At 46.2% G+C, this 11,080-nt stretch overlaps 1 pseudogene across 1 annotated transcript; it reads right to left on the bottom strand.

Annotated features, from left to right (window-relative positions):
- Positions 1–4,819: 4,819 nt before the first annotated feature.
- On the bottom strand, positions 4,820–7,789 carry LOC307104461 (large ribosomal subunit protein eL15-like; annotated as a pseudogene). The gene is made up of 2 exons: positions 7,754–7,789; positions 4,820–5,379 (listed from the first exon to the last, which is right to left on the bottom strand). The product of its transcript is annotated as a large ribosomal subunit protein eL15-like (transcript).
- Positions 7,790–11,080: the final 3,291 nt, after the last annotated feature.

The raw sequence follows: 11,080 nt of genomic DNA on the forward strand, positions 1-11,080 counted from the left end.
GGCAAGGATTCATCAAGATACTCGAATACCTTGGACAGGTTATCAATTAGTCTCAATTTGGCACTGAATTAAATTGACATCAATTACCCTTAATTTGAAAATAATAAATTTGAAAGTACTGTTTTCTTTATTATGAACATGTCTAAAACAGAATACACAGGAAAGCAGAGAGTAATTCCACTTAAATCAGTATTTTTTCCACCTGGGAAACAGCGCACTGAACAATGAACCTTTTATGATCCCATCCCTAACATTTAGACAAGAAATTATCTTGTAATCTTAAAGAAAGGTCAAGGTCACCACTGTTCCCCACAAAAGTCCAGCCATCCTAAATTGGATGACACAAAAACAAATGTTACTCCAAATTCCACATTCCTCTCTAGGTGAAGAAATGGCCTTAGGTAAAAAAAAAAAGAACTGCTAAAAGAATCTACCATTCTTAAACATGGCTCTCCCTCCCATTTATTTATCATAACAATAGAAAGAATTAAAAATCAAGAAGCAAAAACAGAGCTCAGAAGATAGAAGCCAAGTGTCTATTTTTTTACAGTCTGCCCATACCTTAAATAAACATGAAACATTACAACTAGAGTGAGTTAGATACTACCGGAAGCAGAAAGACTAAAACCAAAACCTCAAATATCCGGCCTTCATCTTTCTTCTACATGAAATCTACTTTGCTTCCTGCCTATATTTCCTCACAAGAAGTTAAAATCAGATATGATGTTATATAATGACCAGGTCCATACTATCTTTATAAAAATGAAGTGTTTTTCTGATAAGCACATAACCCACATATCAGAAAAATTATGGTCCTCGCCAGTTTGGCTCAGTGGATAGAGCGTCGGCCTGTGGACTGAAGGTTCCAGCGTTTGATTCCGGTCAAGGGCACAAGCCTGGGTTTCGGACTCAATCCCCGGTAGGGAGCGTGCAGGAGGCAGCTGATCAATGATTCTCTCTCATCACTGATGTTTCTATCTCTCTTTCTCTTTCCCTTTCCCTTCCTCTCTGAAATCAATAAAAATATATTTTAAAAAAGAAAAATTATGTTTTATCAGAGGGGACAAAACCTAGAAATTGTTTGTACCTGTATACAAGCAAGAAGACATATATAAGGTTCAATGTGAGTGTATATTCCTCTAGACTTTAAAAAAAAAAAAATGCCTGGCCCTGACTGGTTTGGCTCAGTGGATAGAGCGTCGGCCTGTGGACTGAAGGGTCCCAGGTTCGATTCCAGTCAAGGGCATGTACCTTGGTTGCGGGCACATCCCCAGTAGGGGGTGTGCATGAGGCAGCTGACTGATGTTTCTCTCTCATCGATGTTTCTAACTCTCTATCCCTCTCCCTTCCTCTCTGTAAAAATCAATAAAATATATATTTTTTAAAAGTGCCTGTGTGTGGGAATAATTATGATGGGGTTGGGTCAGAGTATTTATAAAGGTTTTTGGAATCTAACATCTTTCTTGTTGTCCAAAGCAACAACCTCCGGAGAAAACAGAAGAATCCTGGTGAGCAGAACATCAGCAGCAGAGTGTACCTTCCCTGCACAGGTAGGAAGCAAGTGAATGGGGACAGATTCTCATGACCTTCCCCAGTTCACGTGCTTCACTTCCCAGCCTTGACCCCCCTGGTCATCAGTCCAGCCCTTCTTTTAACTGGCATGCCTAGTTGACCTGGCCTTTCAGAACACTGGCCACCATACAGTTACTATGGTTACCTACTCGTTTGCAGGTGGCTTTGGAGTTTAAGAACTATGTTCACCACTTTATTTTGAATTGCCTTACCAAAACTGTCATGTGGGGAGGGAAGGTAAAATCATCCTATTTTACAGATGAGGAATCAGACTCAAAGAGGTACACGAACCTGTATGACAGTCAAGAGTTAATAAATAGCAGAGCTAGGCCTCAAGCCACCACTTCATCTTTCTCCTCAATAGGGCATTTTTTTTAAAAAAAAGTAAGTTAGGGTCACCTCTTACCTGCTCAATCTCCCATCCACCATGCACTCTTCAACCCATTTCACTCCAACCTTCCCCTCACTCCTGAATTGGAATGGTTTGTTCTGGGGCCTGTGGTGAGGATTGTAGTTTCCCATGAATTACATATATTAAGGATAACATACTACATATATTCCAAGTGTGTGTATACATTTTTTTTGGGGGGGACACTATATATATATATATATATATATATATGTATACACACACTTGGAATAATTATAAAGGCACGTTTCATTTTCAAAATTGAGCTGTCAGCTGTGGAAGTGTGTACACATTTTGGGGGGACACCCTGTAACAAGGGTCTCAGTCCATCACTGCAGTTAGGCGCTTCCTCACTTCCCCTGACATGTAGGCATGCCTCCAGTGCTGTCTTCAGAAGATACGAACAATTACGAGTTGGAAGATCAGACAACAGGGATCCCAGGCCCAACTAAAGCAAAGTACAGAACGGCAAGGACAATCGTTCAAGGACGCGTGCCTGGGTTTCCGGGGGAAATATCTGACTTGCAGACTCCGCTGGAGTCTTCTAATTTCCCACCAGGTGTCTGCGGGGGTGGGGGTGGGGATGGGGGGAGAGGGGGAAAATAAAAGAAAATCCACCACTCCAATAAAGGCCAGGGTGTCAGCCTATTTCACCCCTGGGAGGGATTTCTGACAACTTCAAGGACAAGCGTGAACGTGAACCACCGGGGCTGGGCCCGCCTGGACTGCGGCGCAGCGGCCCCTCTCCCGGCTCAGGAAAAGCAAACACTGTGCACCACAGAGAACTCAACAGCCGTCTATCGGCTGCAGACCTGCTGCTTTTTGAGGCAGAAAACAAACAAGCTACTCCCAAGAGCTTCCCCAGCGGCCCACAAACCCCGCCCACCTTGAACTTTTCCAAGGTTCGCGGAGCCACCGTTACCCAAGAAACTCGCGGCAGGAAGTACAGCTGTGCCGAGGGCAGTACGATGCATCCTGGGACTTGTAGTCCGCCTTCAGAATGCGCAGGCGCAGCGGTGAAGGCAGGGGGGCCGCGGGGGGCACCTGGGCGCAGAGCCCCACGGGGATTGTAGTCTCTCACCAATTACATAATCTGTTTTAAGGATGTCAGAAGTCAGGTGGTGCATTTAGGAGATGTCTCGTTTCAGACAACAAGGGTGCTCTCAGTGAATGCCTGTCGGACGGGGAGACTTGGTTTGGGACTGGTGTGCGTACACACATCCTTCATTCAACTGGATCTGAGATGGATGGAGTTAGCCCCCACGTGGAGAGTGGGCAAAGGACAAGCCACTCAGTCTACGTGTAAACAGGACTGTGGAACCATGAGAAAATACTGTAGAATCAAGGAAAGGAGCCCTTCCGAAGGCTCAGAAAAAGAACTGATGTCAGCATCATTCACCTCATGAATCAGGAGAATGTTTTTGAGAAATTTTGACCTCTTCAGGAAGGATACCAAAAGATTATGCATATGACCAGCAGGCTAGTGAACGTATAGCACAGTCTGGAAGAACATGCAGTAAATGTTAAGCTTAATTTTCTTTGAATGAGAGGTTACTTTGTTTCACCCTTTTATGTAGTTTCTGAAATGTTTACAAGGGCTAAGTATTCTTTGGGGGGATAAAATCCTTCGAATGTGAAGAAAAGTATAAAGAGCAATTTAACACCCTGGAATCTACCACGAAGCTTCATCATGTTTAGTTGAGGTCTTTCCTTCCATGTTCCTTCCTGCATTCTAAAAGAAAAAATAATTACAGAGAGGGAAATCCCTTTATAAATATGTAGTCCTTTTCCTTCTGCAGAGAACTATACATATCTATCTACATGTATATATATACTTTCTGCAGAATATTTATGTGTATGTTGGTGTATATCTACATACATATGTGTACATATTATATTTTTCAAATAATGATGTTACATGTACTGTACATATCATTCTACAGCTTGCTTTTCCCACTGCTCTGCAACCTGTTTTTTTTTAGATTTATCAAAAAACACAATACATGTAGTTCTAAATCATTCATTTTAACTTCGATATACTATTGCATTGTATGACAATGACAGTGTAATTATCTAACTTGACAAAGGATATTTACCCCATTGCAAGTGTTTTACTCTTACAAAGAATATTGTTATGACATTCTTTTTTAAAATATATTTTATTGATTTTTTACAGAGAGGAAGGGAGAGGGATAGAGAGTTAGAAACATCGATGAGAGAGAAACATCCATCAGCTGCCTCCTGCACACTCCCCACTGGGGATGTGCGTGCAACCAAGGTACATGCCCATGACTGGAATCAAACCTGGGACCCTTCAGTCCGCAGGCCAACTCTCTATCCACTGAGCCAAACCAGCTAAGGCTGTTATGACATTCTTAAACAAATGTGTAATGTTTCTCTAGGGTATTTACGGGTGAGTGAAATTGCCAGGTCTTGGCAGTATACATACTTTCAGCTTCACCAGATGCTGCCAATTGCTCTACAAAGTGGTTGAACCTCTTTCAACTCCACCAGAATTCCAGCAATAAACAATGTATAAGTTTCGGCTTGCTCGCTCTTCTGAGGAGCGGGATGAAATCTTGTGCCATCCCACCCTGAACACGATCATCGCTTTGCCCAGTGTCTCCGTGCTGTAGCTGCTTCCCGCCCATTAGTCAGTAGCCACTGCACTGATCAGGTCCGCTGTCACGTTACCTTAGAGGTTGTGTTCAGGTGACCCTCATTTTCCTTAATAATGGCCCCCAAGTGTAAGAGTGGTGATGCTGGCAATCCAGATGTACCAAAGAGAAGCTGTTCTAAATGGTTTATTCGGTAAGAATTTTACAAGCATTATTTACATTAGCGGTAACGGTAGAGCTGCAGAGTATGGCGCCTTCTCCAAGCGGCACTGGCGAGACCCACCCATAGTGTGGTAGAACTTGTGGCCCTTCCCAAGGCCACGGCTCTTGCATCTCCCTGTCCTTGTGGACTGGTTTGGTGACCCATTGGGTGCCAGGATTTCCCCTGATAGCCATATGGAATGGGTCAATGAAGATAATCCCAAATAATTTGTAGGTGGAATCTTTACTAACCCAGGAAGAATTCAGGACTCTCCTAGCCCACAGTGGCATCCAGCTTGCTCCTCGGCAACAGACTGAAGACTCTGAGCAAACTAGCTGGTTAACACCATGATGGACAGGCTTGCCTTAGGCACAGGGCATTTGCGGCCTCCAGGAATCCAACATATGACATAACCTTGCTTGGCCTTGTATCCCAGCTTGGATGCTTTGTCGGCCAGGTGGTGGGAGGGGGGAGGGTGCGGGGGAGAGGCTGTGGAGCGCAGAGAGCTGGCGGTTCTGCCAGCAGCGCACCCTGAGAAGGAAGCACCTGACATCGGACTGCTTCTTCCTCCCTAGCTCCTGGGTGTACGTTCAGCGCCCGCCTTGGTTAACTGGTGGCTGCGGCCAGGCGGAAAGGAAGGGCCAGGGGACCTCTTCTTCTTCTTTTTTAAAAAAATATATTTTATTTTATTTTTTTATTTTTTTTACAGAGAGGAAGGGAGAGGGATAGTTAGAAACATCGATGAGAGAGAAACATCGATCAGCTGCCTCCTGCACGCCCCCTACTGGGGATGTGCCCGCAACCAAGGTACATGCCCTTGACCGGAATCGAACCTGGGACCCTTCAGTCCACATGCCAACACTCTATCCACTGAGCCAAACCGGTCAGGGCACCAGGGAACCTTTTCTTTTCAGTTTATAATGTAAAGACCAGATGATGCTAGTTTTGGGGCTGGGTGAGGGGGGACCTGAGGGTACATTATTGCGTTTTGTCTAAATTTATATGTACTTAAAATTCTTCATAATAAAAGCTATAAACTATTCTCCCCCCGAGCTGTCTGCCTGCTCTCTATCTATGAGTCTGTCTCTATTTTGCTTGGTAGTTCAATTTGTTCATTAGATTCCACAGATGAGAATGTTGGGAGCGGGGGAGGTGTGTGGAAGGATTGGAAAAAAAAAGAGAAAACTCATGGACAAAAGTGTGGTGATTGAGGAGGAAACTTATGGACAAAAGTGTGGTGATTGAGGAGGAGAGGGGTGGGTGGAGGTGGAAGAGGACATGGGGGGGGGGATAAATGATGATGGAAAAAATAAAATAATAAAAGATATAAACTAAAAGAAATTTAAAAATTAAAAAAACAAGTAATAACCAGGAATGTTTCCTCCTTTTATGAATCTCCCTATTGCCAAGGTCTTACATGTAGGTCTTTAATCCACGGTGAGTTGATTTTTGTCTATGGATTCAATTTCTGATGTGTATTTTTACATTGCTAAATTGGTTCTTCCCCTTTGCCATTCAATTTCTGTGGTTGCCACTTTAACCTCCACAGTCCACCTTTTCTTTTCTTCTAAACTTTCTTCTCTCCTCGTAAGATCCATCTTTGCCTAAAACACCCTCTGCTTTGCCTCCCACACCCCCTACCATCCCAGACAGGCACGGCCTCTGGTGCTCCCTGCCCCATCTGCAGCCGGCATGCTCACCGGGAACCACTGCACAAGCAATATTCTGAGTTTCAACCCTCAGGTAATAATCCTCCTGCTTTTAGTCATTCATACGCTTTCATTCACAGAAATGTTGAGTCAAGCACCTTCTAATTACTGACCTAGATAATATCCCTAGATTTTTAAAGATAATATAAAGTTTATTTTAGGAACAACTGCGAATCATCACAGAAGCTAATGAACTTGGGAATTCTAGAAAATTACTCAAGCATATAAAGCCAGTTCCCAAGATTTCTTTTTCCTAGTTCAAGGTCACAAAAATTGGAACATGGTGGGAAATGACATCCATCCCTCATGTGCCTGTTGTCTAAATAATTATGAGTTCTAAATCAAGCTAACAAATTGTTAATTGAAAAGTGTTCTCTTGCCCTAACTGGTTTGGCTCAGTGGATAGAGAGTCGGCCTGCAGACTGAAGGGTCCCGGTTTCAATTCCGGTCAAGGGCACATGCCTGGGTTGCAGGCTTGATCCCCAGTGTGGGGCATGCAGGAGGCAGCCAATCAATGATTGTCTCTCATCGTTGATGTTTCTATCTCTCTCTCCCTCTCCCTTCCTCTCTGAAATCAATAAAAGTGTATTTTAGAAAGGAAGGAAGGAAGGAAGGAAGGAAGGAAGGAAGGAAGGAAGGAAGGAAGGAAGTTACTGGGTTCCAAACTTCTCTCATGCCTGACCTCTCTATTTGTTTAAAAAATAAAATGTTCTCTTCTCCTGACTTCCCAAAGGCGGTGGTTGAATTTAGAATTCTCCAACTCCTTGGTACAATGACGTGGTGACAGAGGGCGAGCTGGCCCCAACCCTGGGCCAACACCCTCCCCTTTACTCTGCTCCTCACTTGAGGAGCCTCCCATCCCCCTGCGTGGACTCCCGAAGCCCCAGGCACACTCCAGCCACACACCGTCACCTGCTTCCGACTGCAGCTCCTTGTGAACCCTTTGAGCAAGCACAGCCCGCCCTTTGAAGATGGACCCAAGGGAGACGCCATGCAGGCCCAGGGCCACTTGGACAGGGGCCTGAGTACCCGGAGTGTGGTCTAGAACAGAGGGTGCAGGGTCCAGGTAGGAAGGGGTACCATCAGGGGAAGACGAGGGGTGCTCTCTGAAGCACAGGGTACAGGCAACGGTCCTCTTGCCCAAGTCAACTGCTCAACCCTCTCAGCCCACCTCCCGCCTCCGTCTCAGCCACAGCGGACAGTTCCGTGGAAGAGCAGTTTCCTTGTGCTGCCAGCATCCTACCTCAAACTCCAGCTCTGCCCAGGGCATCTCCAGCATTGTGGGATTCCTCCTACCGCCACCATAGCCACCACCCTACACACACACACACACACACACACACACACACACACACACAAGCACACACACAAGCACACACAAGCACACACACACACAAATGAAGCCAAAAAAAACCTCAACTCATACAGGACAGGAGCAGGCAGGCTAATGCTCAAGCCTACCATTGTTCCACGTAGACAATTCTGGAAAGCTTTTAAGATCCTGGGAGAAAACAAGCCCACTGCTCACAGCAGCAACCCCACTAACACGCCCTCCCCTCCCCTCGGCGTGTCCTCCTCGCCCGTCTCACGCCCCTGCTGTCTGGCTCTCGCATCCTGGAATCACTTCCCAAATAGAACACCCGCCCCCAGGACCCGGCTCTGTGTTCAGGGCTTCGGGAGAGAAGAAAGGGACAGACCGGGGAAGTGACAAGTCCAGCCACATCCCCCGCACAGTCTCCCCGGTGTCCTTCAACAACAGCCACTAAGAACTGCCTGGAGGGGAAAGTATCCTCCACACACTGGTTTTGGGTTGGTTTGCTTTTTAATCTGAGAAGGTGGTCCCTTTGCTCTTGCCTCTACGTTAACGTCCGAATTCCCTTTAGGAAATCTCACGTTAATGGTTAAAATTTCCCGAATTAACTGTGGCCTGTTGGGAGGTAGGTTGGAGGAAGCTGCTTATGGGAAATGAACAAGGAAGGAAAGCAGACCAGACGCAAAAAGCGGTTACCAATTTTGACAACAAAGATTACAGTCAACGAGAAAAATTGCAAGTAGCCCCCTTTTACCATTGGCTGAGGACGGTGTCTGCCAGATTTCCCCAGACAATCCCCATGTCAAAGTTTTGACATGAGATTCATAAACATTCCTCTAAGTCAGACCGTTTCCCAGATTTAAGCTTCAGAAAATGGATCACAGACCCTCCATAGCCACACACAGGCCACGGGCCACTTTCTGTCGCCAGGGCTTCAGGCTTGGCCTCCTGGGCGGCTCAGAGCTCCCAGGTCCTGGGTACCTATGGGAAGGAGCCCTTTGACAGGCCAGCAAGCACCACTCCTTCCACAGCCCGGCCTGCTGGGGTGCCCCACTGAAGAAGGCCCCTCTAGCTGGCTTCTCCTGGCCTCTGGAACCACCTTATTCTGCACCAGCTTTTACTGCCAGGCCCTGAGTGAGGATCCCAGTACCGACGTTGGCCCTCCTGGGCGGGAGCTGCTACTCTTGGGCTGGCTTGGCTCGGCTCATTGAGCTTCCTTGTGTTTAATTTCTGGGTAATTTCTTGAGAGTTGAGCAGGGAGAAGATTAAAAGAGAAAGGCAGCCCTAACCGGTTTGGCTCAGTGGATAGAGCGTCGGCCTGCCGACTGAAGGGTCCCAGGTTCGATTCCGGTCAAGGGCATGTACCTTGGTTTCGGGCACAGCCCCAGGAGGGGGTGTGCAAGAGGCAGCTGATCGATGTTTCTCTCTTATCAATGTTTCTAACTCTATCCCTCTCCCTTCCTCTCTGTAAAACAATCAATAAAATATATTTTCTTAAAAAAGAGAGAGAGAAAGACAAATTTAAAAAAGAAAGACAAGGAGTCCGCTGGCATGGCTCAGTGGTTGAGCGTCGACCTATGAACAGGGAGGTCATGGTTCGATTCTTAGTCAGGGCACATTACCTGGGATGCAGGCACCGTCACCGGTGAGAGGCGTGCAGAAGGTAGCCAATCAATGAATCTCTCTCATCATCAATGTTTCTATCGCTCTTCCTCTCCCTTCCTCTCTGAAATCAATAAAAATATATTTTTAAAAAGAAAGAAAGGCCGAAACCGGTTTGGCTCGGTGGATAGAGCGTCGGTCTGCGGACTGAAGGGTCCCGGGTTTGATTCCGGTCAAGGGCATGGTTGTGGGCACATCCCCGGTAGGGGGTGTGCAGGAGGCAGCTGGTCGATGTTTCTCTCTCATCGATGTTTCTAGCTCTCTATGCCTCTCCCTTCCTCTCTGTAAAAAATCAATAAAATATATTTAAAAAAAATAAAAATAAAAAGAAAGAAAGGAAGGAAATAGTGTCACCATGCAATGAGAGAGGCCTGATTGGGGTCATGGGCCTCTCCTTCCAGGCGCCTAATTCCACCCTGAGGCTTCAGCCACTCCTGACCTGCAGGTGAGGCTGGCCAGCTACTATTTATCTTCACGCGTGAAAACCAACATCAAGGGGGGTGGCGGAGAGAGGACCGACCTGGGAGCATTAACCTTAGAGCTGGAAGGAGCCGTAGACTATGCTCTCTTATTGGCAGATGAGACTCTGCCGTAGGCCTGCAGCCTAAGATAATGTATGGGGTTTTTCTATAGATCTGGGAAAATTAAAGCCCCAAATGGTGGCTATTTAATAATGTTTTCAACGAGCCAGGGGTCATTTTGTACCATAAGACTGGTGCGGAGGGATCCTGCAAGATGTGGCCTCCGGGCATTGATTTCATCATCTGTGCTGACCCCCAGTGGTGGAGGTGAGAGGCACATGCAGGAGGGGTGAGTGCATCCAGGAAACACATTTACGGACAAGATAATAGACAATGGACCCTCGTTATGATCAAGGCTACCGGACCTCTTAGGTTAGGCCCTCCTCTTCAGAAATTAGAACGTCATCCCTACAGTTGTGAATAAACACCTTTCATGTACAAGCACTGGAAAGTCAAATTTTAACCTCCAGATTTAAAAAAAAAAAAGAAAGAATATTTTTAATATTCCAAATATTATTCAGCAAGCATTTATTGAAATGAACCATGGGCCAGACACTATGCTAGGCCTTTGGGGTGAAAAGATCAGTAATCCAGGGCCTTTGGCTGGAGGAACTCATGGTTCTAGCCCTGGCAGGAACAATCCACAAATCACTGCATTCAGTGAGATGTTCACGATAAGCAGTGTAAGGATCTCTTCCTTTGCACATTCCCCCAGACGACAGAGGTTCAACAAAATATGAATGGAAAGAATATAGGGATACTCTCTTCCCTCCCCTGACATCTAACACAAACCTTCCATAGCTGCCTCAGCAGCCTCCCCTTTTAAGGTGCAAACACCCCAAGAAGTAGGAAGTCTTTATCAAACCCACTTTCCCCTGCCTGAGGTCAGCCTGAGGTCATAGGATGCAACTTTCAGCATATAATTTTGCCCATCCTATATAATAGAAGTGTAGTATGCAAATTGTCTCCTCTACCAGGAGTTCATCTGGGAGTTTGACCAGGGGGCGGGGCCAGCCCGGGAGAAGGGAGGGAGTATCTGCAGCCGGTAGCCGCTAGGGACCCTACCAGTGCACAA

Source organism: Cnephaeus nilssonii, assembly GCF_951640355.1.
Source record: "Cnephaeus nilssonii genome assembly, chromosome: 8".
NCBI lineage: Eukaryota > Metazoa > Chordata > Mammalia > Chiroptera > Vespertilionidae > Cnephaeus > Cnephaeus nilssonii.